Source organism: Sapajus apella, unplaced genomic scaffold, assembly GCF_009761245.1.
Source record: "Sapajus apella isolate SASKATOON/1434 unplaced genomic scaffold, GSC_monkey_1.0 scaffold105, whole genome shotgun sequence".
Taxonomy (NCBI): domain Eukaryota; kingdom Metazoa; phylum Chordata; class Mammalia; order Primates; family Cebidae; genus Sapajus; species Sapajus apella.
Genome location: NW_022437045.1, coordinates 2319311 through 2337116, shown reverse-complemented (window position 1 = coordinate 2337116; position 17806 = coordinate 2319311). Strand labels below are relative to the sequence as shown.

The following is a 17806-nucleotide window of genomic DNA, read 5'->3' as shown; positions in this document are numbered from 1 at the left end:
AAAAAAAAAAAAAAAAAAAAAAAAAAAAGGTATTATTATTATTATCATTATTTTGAGATGGAATTTTGCTCTTGTTTCCCAAGCTGGAGTGCAATGGCGCAATCTCGGCTCACTGCAACCTCCGCCTCCCAGGTTCCCGCAATTCTCCTACTTCAACCTCTCAAGTAGCTGGGATTTCAGGCATGTGCCACCATGCCCAGCTAATTTTTGTATTTTTAGTAGAGACAAGGTTTCACCATGTGGTCAGGCTGGCCTTGAACTCCTGACCTCAGGTGATCTGCCCGCCTCGGCCTCCCAAAGTGCTGGGATTACTGGCATGAGCCACCTCACCCTGCTAAAGACGGCATTATGATGGAAATTGCGTTGCAAAGTTAAGCTTTCAAATTCAACATGATTTTCAGTTTTCCCTTTGTTGGAGGCTCTGATGCAAGGTGATATTTTACAAAGTATCCCTAAGTCCTTCCTATGGCTGTAGCTGTCTGAGAGCCACCAGGGCTGATGGAAAAGGGACTAAATGACTCCAAACCCCTAGACTGGGCTTGTTTGCTTCCCTCTTGGATGATAGGATGCTAAGTGTCAGGTTTAGCCACTCCTCAGCTTGGCCCTCAAAATGTCTGGGGTGGGATCAGCCTCATAAGAATCATGCTTTAGACTGGAACTTTCTCTAAGGCAGGAACGGCTGTGTCTTTGTATTTTCAGGGACTTGCACTGTGTCCAGCACAGCATACACATTTAGGAGTCGATTCATGAAGGAATAAAGGAATGTGTGCTGTCTAAGCATGTGGACGATGCTGTGATCCTCAATCTCACACTATTTTTCTGAAAATGTTTTAGTAGAAGAATGTTTCAGCTCATAGGTTTGGAACTCATGAGCCGAACTTTGAAACAGAGCCTCAATAAAAGAATGTGAAACTTACGAGGCTTCCAAGAAAGATTTCTCTGCACAAATAAATTGAAAACATTGCTTGAACAGTAGTCTTTCTTGTGTTCCCCCAAGTACCAAATTCCTGGTACTTTAAGTGGACTCCAGTCTGTAGAATTTGCAACTCCAGGAGCGATGCGGAGATATGTGCCAAATTAAGTAAACCACAGTATCTGCATATAAATATGTCTGAACATAAATTCAAAGTATGTTAGGACAATGTGTAGCAACTTCAGTTAATGGTGTGTGACAGTTGGTAATGACGTTGACACCATTTTTTGTTTAAGAAGAAAATTACTGTTTCACCATAAGTCATAACATACTCATAATCATTTGTCAACATGGGATCTGTCATTTTGCTTTTCCTTCAAACATGGCAAGTGGGTCAGTGTTGTGATGGATCTTTGCATGATGGATATTGTCTATGCTGCAATGAAAATTTATCCGTGGGTTGGTTTTTTTTTTTGGCAATGAAAATGTATAAAGGCAGGGTGTAGTGGCATACGCTTATAGTCCCAGCTACTGAGGAGGTCGAGGCAGGAGGATCACTTGAGCTGAGGAGTTTGAGACTGGCCTGGGCACCACAGTGAAACCTCATCTCTAAAATGAAATAAACCATCATTGTAATCCCAGGATTTTGGGAGGTTCAGGCAGGCGGATCACCTGAGGTCAGGAGTTGTTCAAGACCATCGTGGCCAACATGGTGAAATCCCATCTACTAGAATTACAAAAATTAGCTGGGAGTGGGACCGGGTGCCTGTAATCCCAGCTACTGAGAAGGCTGAGGCAGGAGAATTGCTTGAACTTGGGAATTGGAGGCTGCAGTGAGCAGAGATCATGCCAGTGCACTCCCGCCTGGGCAACAAAGCGAGACTCCTGAAAAAAATAAGGGATGGTGTGGTGGCTCACGCCTGTAATCCCAGCACTTTGGAAGGCTGAGGCAGGTGAATCACAAGGTCAGGAGTTCGAGACCAGGCAGGCCAACATGTTGAAACCCTGTCTCTACTAAAAATACAAAAATTAGCCAGACATGGTGGTGGGCACCTGTAATCCTAGCTATTCAGGAGGCTGAAGCAGGAGAATTGCATGAACCCAGGAGGTGGAGGTTGCAGTGAGCCGAGACTGTGCCTTGGCACTCCAGCCTGGCAACAGAGAGAGACTCCATCTCAAAAAAAAAAAAAAAACGGAAAGAACCCGTCATCGTCCATGAGATATTTAAAGATCGTGCCATGAGAGCCAGGAGGGGACTTCCTAGGGCCATCTCCAACTTTTAGACTGTGTTCCATTGACATCTATATCCAAGATCTTTCCTCTTCAAGGAGGAATTCTGAAAGCGTTTGCTCTCAGCCCAGCTCTACTGTGTCATTATAGGGGAGGTCTCTAATCTGAAATTTCAGAGTGACTTTCATCACATGATACTATAGAGACGAACTTTTTACCTGATTGCTTTTGGCAGAATCTCCTACTGCCGCGGGGATCACTCCACTCTGCCTGTTCTCTTCCGTGGCACTTAGCACAGACTGTCTGGTAAAATAATTATTTGCGTACACAACTCCTCATCTAAGACCGTGTTTGTGTTTGATATTTGCTTGTTCTTTATGTGTGTGTTTCCCTGAGCCCTTGCTTTAGAGTTCAGGAGACTTGGATCTGAATCCTGGCTTCACTACTTCTGGTAGCCAAGAAAACTTGGACAAGTTATTTTCTCTCCCTTAGCGTTAGTTGCAAAATAAGAATAACAGTTTCTACCTCCTTGGGTTGATTTGAGGATCAAGTGAAATAGTGTGTGTCAAACCCTGAGAGTAGGGCCTGGCACACCATGGCAGCGGATAACTAAAGTCTAACGTTATCGGGAATGGTGCTCCTGAGGGGAACCGAGATGTGATCCTCTGTTTTTCCTCGTGGGGAGAAATTCTGCAAGTGCTGCTTTATCGCTTTTCCGTGTCGTGGAGCCGGTGTGACTTGCTGATAGGTTTGCGTAAGGAACTTGAACATGACAAATTCTTACATTGAAAAGATTAAACCATAACTTCAGACTGCCACTTTCATTCCTCCCCCACCCTCACCCCTCCCAGGAAGCCAGGAAGGAAAATTGTGCCAGCCATCTGACAGCAAATATTTATGAGCTATTGCTTCGCTCAAGGTACTATGCCAAGGATGCAGCATTTAAAAAGAAGTGTTGGCCGTGCATGGTGGCTCATGCCTGTAATCCCAGCACTCTGGGAGGCCAAGGTGGGCGGATGACTTGAGGCCACAAGTTCGAAACCAGTTCAAGAAGAAGAGCATTATAAGAACCCCCTCTTATGCCAAAGGCAATCCTGACACCTACCACATAGATGAATTTTATTTGTTTTTGAACTTATCTAACTGGAATCACCTAGTACCTCCTATTTTATGTCTAGCTTCATTCTCTCACCATTATGTTTATAAGAATCATACAGGAGTTGGTTCATTTTCTATGCTGTATACTGATCCATGATATGAATATGCCACAGTTTATATGTTTATTCTACTGTCAACGACCATTTGGGTTGTTCTTTGTTTGAACTATTGCAGATAATGATGCTGTCCGACATCATTCTACCTACCCAGTGTGCACTTACCTCTGCTTCTACTGGGCACGTATACTGGAGTAGAATTGCTGGTGTCAGAGACTGCATTTGTTCAATTTCTGTAGTTACTGTCAAAGTTTTTCCAAATTGCTTGTATAGATTTATATGCCCACCAGCCATTTATGAGTATTATACACGCCCTTGCCAACACTTTATTTATTTATGTATTGAGACAGAGCTTTGCTCTGCCACCCAGGCGGGAGTGCTATGGCGTGATCTCAGCTCACTGCAACCTCTGCCTCCCAGGTTCAAGTGATTCTCCTGCCTCAGCCTTCTAAGTAGCTAGTATTACAGGTGCAGGCCACAATGCCCAGCTAATTGTTATATTTTTAGGAAAGACAGGGTTTCACCATGTTGGCCAGGCTGGTCTTGAACTCCTGACCTCAGGTGATCTGGCAACCTCAGCCTCCCAAAGTGCTTGCATTACAGGCATGAGCCGCTGTGCCTGGCCCCTTGTCAACACTTAATGTCGTCCATTTTTAGTTTGAGCCATTTGGAGGGCATGCAGTTGGGTATCTTTGTGGCCTTAGTTTTTTAATTTTTAAAATATTTGTTATAGAGACAGGATCTTACTGTACTGCCGAAGCTGGTCTTAAATTCCTAGCCCCAAGCAGTCCTCTCACCTTGGCTCTCCAACTGCTGGAATTACAGGTGTGAGCTGCTGCGCCTGGCCTGTGGTCTTAGTTTTTATTTCCTTGATGGCTAGTGTGGTTGAGCATCTTTTAACATGTTTAGTAGCATCTTCTTTTCAATAGTAACTGTTCCAATCTTTTTAAATTGCAATGATGAATTTTTAAATTACTTGATTTGTCACAGTTCTGTACATATTCCAGATGCCAGATCTTTATTGGGTAAAGTTATTGAGATATCTTTTCTCTGGCTGTCTTGGCAGCTTAGTGGTTGAGACCGAGTGTCAGTCTGTCACCGGGCTGGAGTGCAGTGGCGCTATCGGCTCACTGCAACCTCCACCTCCCGGGTTCAAATGATTCCCCTACTTCAGCCTCTTGAGAGGCTGGGATTACAGCTGTGCGCCACCATGCCTGGTCTCCTGAAAGTACAAAAGTTTTTGTATTTTAGTAGAGACAGGGCTTCACCATGTTGGCCAGGATGGTCTCGATCTCCTGACCTTGTGATCCACCCACCTTGGCATCCCAAAGTGCTGGGATTACAGGCGTGAGCCACCGTGCCCAGCCTCCTGAAAGTACTTTGTGCAATGACGATATTTTCTCCCATAAATGTGTATCATCAATGCTGATCTTCTGGGTGATGGAACGGCTCTGGGACCTCCTCCTCGATTAACGTACCTTCTCTGCTTCTAAGAGTGTCTGAGATTACATCAGGCATCATCATTCCTTTGGTTCTCAAAGGCATCGTCAGTTTTTCATTAAAGCACAAATATCCCCTGAGAAAGTTCACAGCTTGAGCTCTTAGCAACAGCCAGCAGTTGTTTGTTGTGGGAGTTCTGTCCTGGGACCTGGCGGAGATGCTGAAGACGTAAAGGAAGACCCAGACCACATCACCTTCCCAGCTTGGCCTGGGACTAGCTCATCGTAATCGTCAACAGCCAAGATTTAATGAACATCCATGTGGTAACAGTGATAATTAACTTGGAAGTCTTGAACTATAATTCAAAATAGAAAGAGTTCATTAAGGAAATGAAGAGTTTTATCTTCCCCATAGGTCTGGAGGTCAGGCCCATCTACTCTGTCATGAGCTGCACTCTCTGTATAGGGCTTCTCTTTGTTTTTCATTTTTTGAGACGGAGTTTCGCTGTTGTTGCCCAGAGTGCAATGGTGGGATCTCGGCTCAGCGCAACCTCCTCCTCCTGGGTTCAAGCGATTCTCCTACCTCAGCCTCCTGAGCAGCTGGAATTACAGACTCCTGCCACTATGCCTGGCTAATTTTTGTATTTTTAGTAGAGATGGGGTTTCACCATGTTGGCCAGGCTGATCTCAAACTCCTAACCTCAGATAATTTGCCTGCCTCAGCCTCCCAAAGTGCTGGGATTGCAGGCATGAGCCACCGTGCCTGGCCTGAGCCACCATGCCCAGGCAACTGTTTTTATCTTACGTAACAGATAGTACTTATTGTGTGCTTTACAAATATTAATTCATTTCATTCCCATATGGTTCCATCAGGTAAATTGTATTAATATCCCCATTTCACAGACGGGAAAACTGAGGCACTGAGCATTAAGCCATTTCCTGAGGTCACAAAGCTAGTGTAAGAAGTAAAGCCAGTGAAGAGACGTTGATGAATGGGTGTAACTATACAGTTTGATAGAAGAAATGAGACCTAGTGTTCGATAGATCATTAGGGTGGCTATAGTTTACAATAACCTATTGCATATTTCAGAATTACTGGAAGAAAATAATTTGACTGTTTCTAGCATAAAGTAAAGGTGGTGGGGGTTGGGTGCAATGGCTGATGCCTGTAATCCCAGCACTTTGGTAGGCCAAAGTGGGCGGATGACCTGAGGTCAGGAGTTGGAGACCAGCTGGGCCAATATGGTGAAACCCCATCTCTACTAAAAATATAAAATTTAGCCGGGTATGGTGGTACAAGCCTGTAATCCCAGCTACTCTGGAGACTGAGGCACAGAATCGCTTGAACCCAGGAGGCAGAGGTTGCAAGGAGCCAAGAGCGTGCCACTGCACTCTAGCCTGGGCGACAGATTGAGACTCTGTCTCAAAAAAAAAAAAAAAAAAAAAGGAGAAAATAAAGGTGATGGATATTCCCAAGTACGCTGATTTGATCTTTACAATTTACTCATACTGAAGGCAATGTATTAAATTATCACGTGTACATCTATTACATACCAAGTTTTAAAAATCGAGGAAAAAATAAAGGCAAGGTTTAAACCAGACCTTCCGACCCCAGCTGGGGCTCTCTGTGCTGTGCTTCATGGGCTCACGTGTGCGCACCGAGGCTTTGTCTTTCCTTATGCTGACTTTCACTGTTCTTGCAAATGTGTGGTGGTCAGAGCTTCGTGAACATTTCTTAGTGTACTCACATCTGGAGTGATAGAGAGACATCTGGCCAGGAAAAAAGGTGATTCATTTTTTGTTTTTATTGAGACAGAGTCTCACTCTGTCACCCAGGCTGAAGTGCTGTGGCGCCTCAACACCCTGGGCTCCTTGGAGCCTCCTACCCGGCTTCCCAAAGTGTTGGGACTATAGGTGTGAGTCATCATGCCCAGCTAGGACTGGAATTTTTTTTTTTTTCTGAGGCAGGGTCTTGCTCTGTAACCCAGGCTGGGGTGCAGTGGTGTGATCTCAGTTCACTGCAACCTCCACCTTCTGGGTTCAAATGGATTCTCGTGCCTCAGCCTCTGGAGTAGCTGGGATCACAGGTGTGCATCACCACACCCACTTAATTTTTATATTTTTAGTATAGATGGGCTTTTACCGTGTTGGCCAAGTTGGTCTCTGACTCCTGACCTCAAGTGATCCAACCGCCTCAGCCTTCCACAGTGCTGGGATTCCGGGCGTGAGCCACCATGCCCGACCAGTAATATCCTTTCTCATCATAGAAAATTGTAGTTTAACAAAGAAACTTTCTAAAATGTACAATAGACTGGGTTAACCTCTTTAACCAAATCCTCAATTGCTTTTTGCATTCTACTGTGGCATTACCTGGAGTGTGTATTTGCAGATGGTGGCATTGCTTGGAGTGTGTATCTGCAGATGATGGAAAAAGACAGCCCAAGGTGAGAGGAGGGGAGGAAAGGCGCTCCCTGCCCTGAGTGTCTGTCTAGCCACTCGTTCTGATGGCTGCAGCTTTAAAACACGTTGTCTGTTTTTATGGGGGAATTCCACAAGTGAAAGGTGTTTGTGGAGACTCTCATCCTAAATGACATGAAAGACTTACAAAATATGAAAAGAGAAGGAAGCCACTGCAGGTGTTAATCTAGAGGAGTACATTTTAACGTCAAGTGATTTTAAATTATTTTTTTATGGAATGCTGTGCTTTACAGTGTTATGATACAAATCTAACCTTTGAGCCAGCCCTATGGAAAACTATATCTAATTTAAAAGCTTGAATTTGGATTTTAGAATTTGTTGCCTTGTTAAAGCTTATAATTAGAAAGTTTTGGTAAAAAGCAAAGATAGCTGCAAGTTCAAGGTATTTTTTGTTTGTTTATTTGTTTATTTTATGTTATTTTATTTTTATTTTTTTAAGAGACGGGGTCTCACTATGTTGCCCAGGCTGGAGTGCAATGGCTATTCACAGGCACGATCCCACTACTGATCAGCATGGGGATTTTGACCTGCTCCATTTCCAATCTGGGCTGGTTCACACCACCTTAGGCAATCTGGTGGTCCCCTATTCAAGGTATTGTTACTCATACTGAAGGCAATAAGGATCATTAATTCATATATCCAGTAACTCAAAAGTATTTACAGTATCTGGAAAGACAAAATTTAAAAAGCAGATTTTTGTTTTCGTATGATGCCATTTTTCCATTTTTTCACTAAAGTTTATAAAAATCCTTTAGGAAAAAAATGAGGCTGGGGGTGGTGGTTCACGCCTGTAATCCCAGAACTTTGGGAGACTGAGGCAGGTGGATCACCTGAGGTCAACCTGGCCAACATGGTGAAACTCTGTCTCTACTAAAAATACAAAACTTAGCTGGCTGTGGTGGCTCATGCCTGTCATCCCAGCTACTTGGGAGGCTGAGGCATGAGAAGCACTTGGTCCCAGGAGGTGGAGGTTGCAATGAGTCAAGATCACACCACTGCACTCCAGTCTGAGCAACAGAGTGAGACTTGGTCTCAAAGGAAAAAAAAAAATGAAAAGAAAAGAAATAGTATAAGGCTATTAAGAGAACCACGTAAGTCGATATGTATTTATATGCAAATATTATTTATTTCACATAATAGCTATATATGATACATGTGATGAATATCTATTATAATTGTTACATAATACCCTGAGACTTTATTTTTCTTCCTTTTAAGATATATTAAACCCAGAAGAAATTGGCCTTTATATAAATATGAGCTTAAGTTCAGGTTTAGCTCATTTAGTACCCCAGTTTTGAAACAAAAACCCCCAAATCAAATATCATCGCCAAACCATAACACTTTGAGGAAGTACATGATGGTTTGTGCGTCTCTATTCAACCACACACACTACACGCAAACAGACTTCATAGCTCTTTTACAAGTAGGTAAAAGCTGGCTGATGTCCATTGTCTAGGTAGTTTAATTTCAAATATTACTTCCCTTCTAAAGATCCTGTCTGCAATCCAGATGGCCCTATGCCAACCCTTAACTTCAAATGTGGCTTAAGTTATCTTTGTCTGCAAGCAGAAATATTGACTATTTTTCTTCCCTTCCTGCATACTTAGAAATGTGAGCATTGAAAGTAATGGGGTCCAAACTCCAGACTCCAATACTTTCCATGATAATAAGAAGAACTTATATAACAGAAAGTTAGGGAGACTGTGCTGCTGAGGGCAGAGTGGAAATGACTGAGTAGAAATGTGGAGTCTTGGAAGGAAGTCCAAGGAATTCAGGACTAGTCCAGCCGGTGAAAGCTTCCGTGAAGTCCAAGAACAAGTTTAATGGGTGAAGGAATTGGAAAACTGGAACTTAGCATCATAAAGGGAAATTTGAAAGAAAAGATGTGCTCATATGGTGTTAAGTTTTGCATTTCACAGTAAGTTTATGAGTTCAGCAAACACATTTCCTATACAGAGGGCTCCAGTGAAAATAAGAACCAACGATATAACTTGGTAAACAAGAGGTAATATCCTTAAAATATATAGTGTAATAGTACTTCATTTTGATTTAAAAACACTTTTGTGTTTTCAGATATGTTTATCAAGCTAACTGAAATAGTTCTTTCACTGTTATACAGAAATACCTGAGACTAGGTAATTTATAAAGAAAAGAGCCAGGTGTGGTGGCTTGGACCCAGGAGGTGGAGGTTGCAATGAGTCAAGATCACACCACTATAATTCTAGCACTTTGGGAGGCCGAGGTAGGTGGATCACCTGAGGTCAGGGGTTTGAGACCAGCCTGGCCAATGTGATGAAACCCCATCTCTACTAAAATGCAAAAATTAGCCTGACATGTTGGTATGTTCCTGTAATCCCAGCTACTTGGGAGGCTGAGGCAGGAGAATCTCTTGCACCCGGAAGGCGAAGGTTGCAGTGAGCCAAGTTTGCACCATTGCACTCCAGCCTGGGCAACAAGAATGAAACTCCGTCTCAAAACAAAAAAAGAATAAATAAAAAAAGAAAAGAGGTTTAATTGGCTTGTGGTTCTGCAGGCTGTACAGGAATCATGGCGGCTTGTGTTTGGTTTCTGGGGAGGCCTCAGGAAACTTACAATCATGGTAGAAGGCAAAGGGGAAGCAGGCAAGTCTTACATGGCCAGAGCAGGAGAGAGAGAGAGATAGGGGAAGATTGTAAACAATCATATCTTGTGAGAACTCACTGTATAGTACTAATGGGAGATGGTGCCAGAACATTCATGAGAACTCTGCCCCATGATCCAATCACCTCTCACCAGGACCTGCCTCCAACATTGGGGATCACGATTTAACATGAGATTTGGGTGGGGACACAGATCCAAACTATATCGCTAACTTTATAAATTATGAAAAATGAAGCAAACTTAACATCAGTTTTTTTTATCAACTTAAAACAACTGACATCACAGGTAACTTTTTAAAAGGATTTATGTTTTGAGGGTAAAGGCCAAGGTTGTGCATGAGTAACTTGGCCTGCTGCACCCAAAACTCCCTGGCAAACTTAAGAATGACATGCTTCCCAGGAAGCACTGAGGACCACTGTCTCTGCTTCGGAGATGCCTGGAGATGCTTTCCAGCTCAGGAATGGGGTGGTGATAGGGCTGGGTGTGGCCAGGAGTCTCTGTAGTCCCATCCAAGGTTTTTAGACCGGGAATCTTGAGCAACTGTCTAAACAAAACATAGATCTTTTATCACGGTGTAGTAATCCTACCAGGTAGCCTTTAATTTTTTAATATTCCTGCAAAGATATATACATTGGACTCTAGTAACTTGTTAGTGGGGCGGACAACTGGTAAAATAATCCCAAGAGAAAGAAAACACCTGTGTGCACACACACGTGCCTGCATCCTTCAACTGCACACCATACGCACGTGCAAATGGTTTGAAGGCAATGGAGGGTGGATCAAATTTTGGGCTAAAACAGGTTTTTGGAATTCCAATCATGCCTACCTCTTTCTTTCAGGGATTTGAGAAATAATGGTGAAGTGAATCAAGCAGGCTCACGAGCGCCAGCTGAGCGGCTCGGGCCAAGTGAGGAGAGGAAGGAAAACGGCGACCTTCCTCGAAGAGGCTGTTCTCTAGGAATCTCCACTGCAAAAGTAGCCTGACCCACTGGCAGGACTGCCTGCATCTGCTGGCAAGAGGGCTGGACTTAAGCCTGTGCAGTCTTTGCCTGTTGGCTAGATCCCGGGACATGGGAGAGGGAGACTGTGTATTAGCCTGTTATCATTATGGGGAATTAAGCAGTAGAGATGCACTTAGTAGAAGTAACCATTGCTGGATCCCAGTTCTCTTCTATAAACAGGCTGTAAGACTGCATTTGAGAGGGCCAGGGGCGGTGGCTCACGCATGTAATCCCAGCACTTTGGGAGGCTAAGGTAGGTGGATCACCTGAGGTCAGGAGTTTGAGACCAGCCTGGCCAACAGGGTGAAACCCAGTAGCTACTAAAAATACAAAAAAGTAGCCGGGTGTGATGGCGCACACCTGTAATCCCAGCTACTTGGGAGGCTGAAGCAGGAGAATTGCTTGAACCTGGGAGGCAGAGGTTGCAGTGAGTCGAGATTGCGCCATTGCACTCCAGCCTGGGCAACAAGAGTGAAACTCTGTCTCAAAAAAACAAAAACAAGACAGTATTTGAACTCCTTAGAGATAGGTATTAAACGCCATAGTTTTTTGCTGGTATTGCCATTGTGTGGATGTGGTGAAGGTCCTTTCTGCAGCCAGTGGTGCCCAGGCTGAGGCAGAGAGTTTATATGGCAGGAAGACTCTCTTCCTTCAGGTGCTGTGAGCAAGAGTTAATATTGCTTCAAGGAATTGTCCAAAAGTGACAATGGTGTGTTAAGGAACCTCTCTTTGAGACAGAACTCAGAGGATGGCTAATTTGTCTGATGAAACCAAGAGGCAAATACTTGAATACTTTCTGGTGCCAGAGAGCTTTTGAAAAACATTCAATGCCGCGAACATTGCTAGGCACCTTCTATATATGTCAGGAAATGTACTAAGTGACCAGGGGCAGAAAGATAAGTGGGGCATGATCCCTAATCTCACAGAGTTTAGATCTGGGTAATCCGAGTCTGAAGACTGCAAGAGAATATGACAAAATGCTTACTTCTCGGTAGTGAGATTACAGCTAATATTATTAGTAAATTTTTTTTTTTTTTTTTTTTTTGAGACAGAGTTTCACTCTTTCACCCAGGCTGGAGTACAGTGGCGTGATCTCACCTCACTGCAACCTCCACTTCCGGGGTTCAAGTGATTCTCCTGCCTCAGCCTCCGGAGTAGCTGGGATTACAGGCGCCCACCACCATGCCCAGCAAATTTTTTGTATTTTCAGTAGAGATGGGGTTTCACCACCTTGGCCAGGCTGGTCTTGAACTCCTGACCTTGTGATCTACTCACCTTGGTCTCCCAAAGTGCTGGGATTACAGGTGTGAGCTACCGTGCCTGGCCTATTGTGATTAAATATTTTGGACATAGTAGGATCCTGTAGCTGAGTAGTTTTGAAACCTTGGGGGTTATCAAGTGAGTGGATGCTGAGGAAAGTGGGCTGCCTTTTTAAACATGCTGCTCTTTTTCTCTTTGCAAGGGGTAGAAATTTGAATTTATCTTCAGGGGTAGATTCTTCTAGAATTCCCTTCTGGTTCCTTAGCCAGTTTTGTTGACTCTCACCTCTTGTTCATACCTGTGGAAACTAGGAGAGGAGGCGCCCATGCCTCCAGGTGAGGCGAAGCCCTTGGGGCAGGAATGCACAGAGAGGATTGCAGCCAGGGGAGTCATGGACAGGAACTAAACTGTGGCTGGGGGACACGTGCCAGCAGAGAGACGTGTAGCAATGTTAGTATTCATCTGGAATGTGCGGGAAGAGTCTGGGAGAGGAAACTGGACGATGCCTGGACTTTCTGAGCCTGTAGAGTGTGCTGGTTAGTGGATCATGGCCCCTTAGCCCCAGGTTCATCCTTTTTGCCTTCTCTACAAAAACAGATCTAGGCTTTTTATTTTTTTTTTCATTATTATTATTATTTTGAGATGGAGTCTCTGTCACCCAAGGTGGAATGCAGTGGCACGATCTCGGCTCACTGCAGCCTCTGTCTCCTGGGTTCAAGTGATTCTCCTGCCTCAGCCCCCTGAGTAGCTGGGATTACAGGCACCTACCACCACACCCGGCTAATTTTTGTACTTTTAGTAGAGACGGGGTCTCACCATGTTGACCAGGCTGGTAGTATTTTTGAAACGGAATCTCACTCACTTGCCTAGGCTGGAGTGCAGTGGCGTGATCTCAGCTCACTGCAACCTCTACCTCCCAGGTTCAAGCGATTCTCCTGCCTCAGCCTCCCAAGTAGCTGAGATTACAAGTGCGGACCAGCACGCCTGGCTAATTTTTGTATTTTTAGTACAGATGGGGTTTCGCCATGTTGGCCAGGCTGGTCTCAAACTCCTGACCTCCACCCGCCTAGGCATCCCGAAATGCTGGGATTACCGACGTGAGCCACCGCATCCAGCTGGATTAGGCCTTTTCAACAACGGCCTTTGCCAGCTGGCTTGTTATTAAGCATGGTGGGTATGGGGCATGGGAAGGCACTGTAGGAGGACAGAGTTTTGTTTCCAGGTTGCCATGCTTCTGCTCAGCAGCTCCTGCAGCTTGGGAGGCTTCTCTGGGAGTACCCAGTGGCCACCTGCTTCTTCCAAGAACTCTGCTTTTTTTGTAGGTGCTTTTGTAGTGAAAAGCCTCCAGAAGACACCTCCCTGTGAGCAGTGTTCTTCATACTCTAAAGGGTAGATAACCAGCAAGTGAGGGTGGATTTCTAGCAAGTACCACTGGTTGGCACCTCAGTGACCTCTCTGCCACTTAGTGAACCATGGCTGTGCCTTCCCCAGCGGGGTCTGAGTCTTAACCCCGGGGGAAGGGGAAGCTTTCCTTGGGTGCATTCTCCCCACCCTGGGGTGATGGCTGCTCCTTCAGTGCTTCCATCTGCTCTTCCTATTTTCTTTTGTCTTTTGTCTTTCTTACTAGCCTAGTCAATTCCCCGTTACTTCTAATCCCGTTGTAGTTAATAATTGTTTGTATTAAACTTTCACAGTTGAAATCATTGTGTGGTCTCTCTCTTGGTGGGACCCAGATGGATACACGTGGGATGGGAGCTCAGACTCTGGTTACTTGGCTGTCAAAGGATGTTGTCTGTCTACAAGAACCAGGAGAGTTGGAGCCATCTGGGTTCTATGTATTTTTCAAGTTTGTGCAACAAACATGTTACTTTTATAATCAGAAAAATATTTTAAAAGTGTGAAAAATGCAATAAAAGAAGCAAGAAAAATAAATAAACGCACATCAGCACCTCCCATCCCTTGTCTCAGTGTGGTAAATGAAGGTCAGAAGTAAGAAGTACTTACAAGGTGTTGGCCAGGCACCGTGGCTCATGCCCATAATCCCAACACTTTGGGAGGCTGAGGTGGGAGGATCACTTGAGGGGCTCGAGGCCAGCCTGGCCAACATGGTGAAACCCCATCTCTGCTAATAATACAAATATTATCTGGGCGTGGTGGCTCATGCCTGTGGTCCCAGCTACTGGGAAGGCTGAAGCAGGAGAATCACTTGAACCCGGGAGGTGGAGGTTGAGTGAGCTGAGATCGTGCCACTGCACTCTAGCCTAGGCGACAGAGCCAGACTCCATCTCAAAAAACAAAGCAAAACAACACCCCCTCCCCCCCCCACAAAAAAAACCCAGTAAATAAGTGTCAAGGAAGAAAAGCTCCTTAGAGGTGACGCTTGACTTGAGCACGAAAGGGTGGGTGGTGTGGGAGGATATTTTCCCAGGCAGAGCCAAGTGCGCAAAGATGCAGACACGACCAGGGGAGGGCTACGTGGTGGGAGGGGCCAGTCGCTACCGGCCAGTGTGTATAGAGCCCGTGGTGGTTGAGGGTGGAGAGCAGGTCTGACCGATCCCCGCAAAGCCTGGAGGCTTCATTTTGAAACTGCGGGTTTGTTGTGGGAAAGCTAATTCCATCTGTCTTTCTGACTCACAGTTCTCGACTCATCTCCAGTTACGGAGACTGGGTCGTATTCACGCACTGCATGCACCTAACTGACCAGGCTGCTGTGCTCTGAACTTCAGCCCTGGGACTGTGCCCAAGGCCATCCTTCCCATCTGGCTGCTCCCAGCCAAGGACTGGTGGCGGCGTGGACGCGAAGGTAGGCAGGTTCCAGGGAGAATCGGGATCCCCATGATGGGCAATTTTGGCTGAAGGCCTCATGGATGATCTTGCTGAACTTTTCTTAGACTGCAGAGAGGCCAGGATGGGTGCTTCCCTGCCTCCTTCACCTGGGCTCGGATTTGCAGAATGCGCGGCCCTCTCCAGCTCTCACAGCTCCCGCTCTCACAGCTCCTCCTCATTTGGTTACACAGCCATTTCCCCCAAGAAAACCCTCCGCATTTGTCCTGACTGGGTGCTGCTTCTTGGAGGATCCACCCTAACGTACGGTCTGCATCTACTTTCCCTTCCCCCAAAGCAGGGAGAGTAATTCCTGGAACTTGGCGTTCCAGGCAGCTTTCATTCCTGCGTTTCCGGAGCTCCCTCGCCCTTCCCAGCGTCCGGGCCCACTGGGCCACTCAGCCTTCTCTCATAAAAATTGCAGCTTCCGCCGGGCGCCGTGGCTCACGCCTGTAATCCCAGCACTTTGGGAGGCCGAGGCGGGCGGATCACCTGAGGTCCGGATTTCGAGACCAGCCTGACCAACATGATGAAACGCTTTCCCTACTAACAAAATTAGCCGGGCTTGGGGGCGCATGCTTGTAATCCCAGCTCCTCAGGAGGCTGAGACGGGAGAATCGCTTGAACCCGGGAGAAGGAGGTCGCTGTGAGCCAAGATCGAGCCAAATCGCGCGCGCGCCCGCGCGCGCACACACACACACACACACACACACATACACACGCGCGCGCGCGCAAGATCGCAGCTTCCCCATCTGGAAGGTCCCAATTCGACTGGGCCCTCGAGTCCCAACTCTATTGCCACCTCCGCTGTGAAGCCGTCTCCTCTCCGAAGGGGAAGGAGATGGGAAGTCTGTGGCCGCTGACCTCTGCCCGCCTTTCCTTGGTGGAACCCAAGGAGCGCTGTCTTTAAACTCTTTGGGGAAAGGACTGGGTCGCATGGGCGCATCGCGTCCGCGGTCGCAGGTAGAGCCTCGGGCTCACAGTGAGCGCGTGCTGGGTGTCTCTGGAGTTTTTGTTTTCATTATTTGTGTTGTTCCAAAAGCAGGCACCGAGGGACACGGTCCGGCATCAGCCGGGAGCTGGAGTGGGGGGGTTCCAGGCCTGGCGCGGGGCGGGGCTGGGGCGTGTCCGGGGCGTGTCCGGGGCGGGACGGGAGGTGCGGTCGCGGCTCGGGCCTCGCCGGCGCTGCGCTCGGGACTGGGGCAGCCGTAACAGTGGCCGCGGTCGCCGCAGGCGCACAGCGCGCGCCGGAGTGGAGAACAAAGTGACCCCCAAAACTTCTCCAGCTCCGCCCGGCGTCCCCGCGAGGGCCACGCGCCGAGGGGCGCGGAGTGCGGCGTGCGACCGGCTCCACGGAGCCAGGCGCGCGACCCGAGGTAAGGGGCGCCCGGGCGAGGGCGCAGGAGGGCGAGGGCGGCGCGGGGCGGCAGCGGCTCCGGGTGCCCTGTGGGCGGGGTGGCGCGCGGCCGGCGGTCCCCTCCCTTCCCCTTTGTTGGCCGCCCCTCTCTGCCCCCGCTTTCCTTAGAGTCCCGCAGAAGGTCGCAGCTGTGGAGCGCGGCCTGGCACCTTCTCCCCGGAGGGCGGCAGCGTCCGGGTGCAGCCTGGCACGGGGGACGAAGCACTTTCCAGAAGCTCAGAAACGAGGTCCTTGGTCCCCTCGCGCTGCGTGACACGCGGGGCCCACTTTCAGCCCCGGTCCCATCCCGGATGGGAGGAGGCGGCGTCCCTGCCTCCAGATACCGAGGTCCTTGCCCAAAGCGGTGCCGTGGATGCCCGGAGTGGAGCGCCCGCTGCGCCCACGCCCGCCTGGCGACCTCGGAGACTCAGGAAGGCGCTGCGGCGGAGCAGGATCCCAGGCGGTCGGCTCTGCGAGTGTAGACCGTGCGGTCCCTGCTCAGCCCCTCCTGCTTTTCCGAGCACGGGAGCCATCCCGGACAGGCGCCGCTCCTAGGGGGGCTGAGGTGCCAGGTTTCTGTGAAAGCCGACACGTTGTACCCCTAATGTATCCTATCTACCAAAAACAGTCGAGAAAGAAGAGTCCATTCTTTCAACCATTGGTTGCCGACAGCCGCTGGAAAGGTCTGGGAGTAAGATTGCACGAGGTGTTTTTATCTTTAAGGAGCGGTGAAACTTAGTATTGATGAGCTCCCGTGCCTCTTTTTTTTTTTTAAATAGAAAAATAGGTTAACTTTATTTAAAGGAGGGAAGGCTGCTTGATCCCTAAGATAATTTCATTCAAGGGGTGGTTTTCCTGCTTTTCTCTGCAGGATTCAGGCAAGAGGCCACTTGGTGACCCTCAGCTTCCTTGGGTGGTGGTAAGACCTTTATTTACAAAGCAGCCAAGGGCCTGGCATTCTCTTCTCGTGGTAATTCACGCATTCTACCTCTTGCTCCCCAAATGATGCTGACAACCTTAACAGACAACACTGACTACTCTAGTTCTCTTCCCAATCGATTTAAGCCAGAGTGTCTCTAAAATCCTGCCAACTTTTGTACAGGTGCAGATCATATGCTGTAAGTGTTTCAGTTCTGGGCTCTGGATAAAACAGTGTCCATGGCTGGTTTTACAATTTGGGCATAACTGGTAGAACTGATGTGTATATACTCTTAGGAGTATTTCCTGATGTTCTTTAAGATTATGTTTTTAAAATGTAGGATCATGATTGGTGCACTTCTGCAAGCAAACTTTTGTTCCACTGGATTCTACCCACTCACTTTATAGGAAAATAAAACTTGTTGCTTCAGGGTGTCAGAGATTTTTGGTAAATGTAAAAGAACATGGCAAGGTATAACTGAAGAAGAGTT

At 47.1% G+C, this 17806-nt stretch overlaps 1 protein-coding gene across 2 annotated transcripts in view; it reads left to right on the top strand.

Annotated features, from left to right (window-relative positions):
- Positions 1 to 11091, top strand: part of SCAF8 (SR-related CTD associated factor 8) — a 250670-nt gene extending 239579 nt beyond the window's left edge. For both annotated transcript variants that reach the window (XR_004262852.1, XR_004262850.1), the window contains one exon: positions 10757 to 11091. The gene's annotated coding sequence lies outside the window, so the exon portion shown is untranslated. The remainder of the gene's footprint in view (positions 1 to 10756) is intronic.
- The last annotated feature ends 6715 nt before the right edge of the window (positions 11092 to 17806 follow it).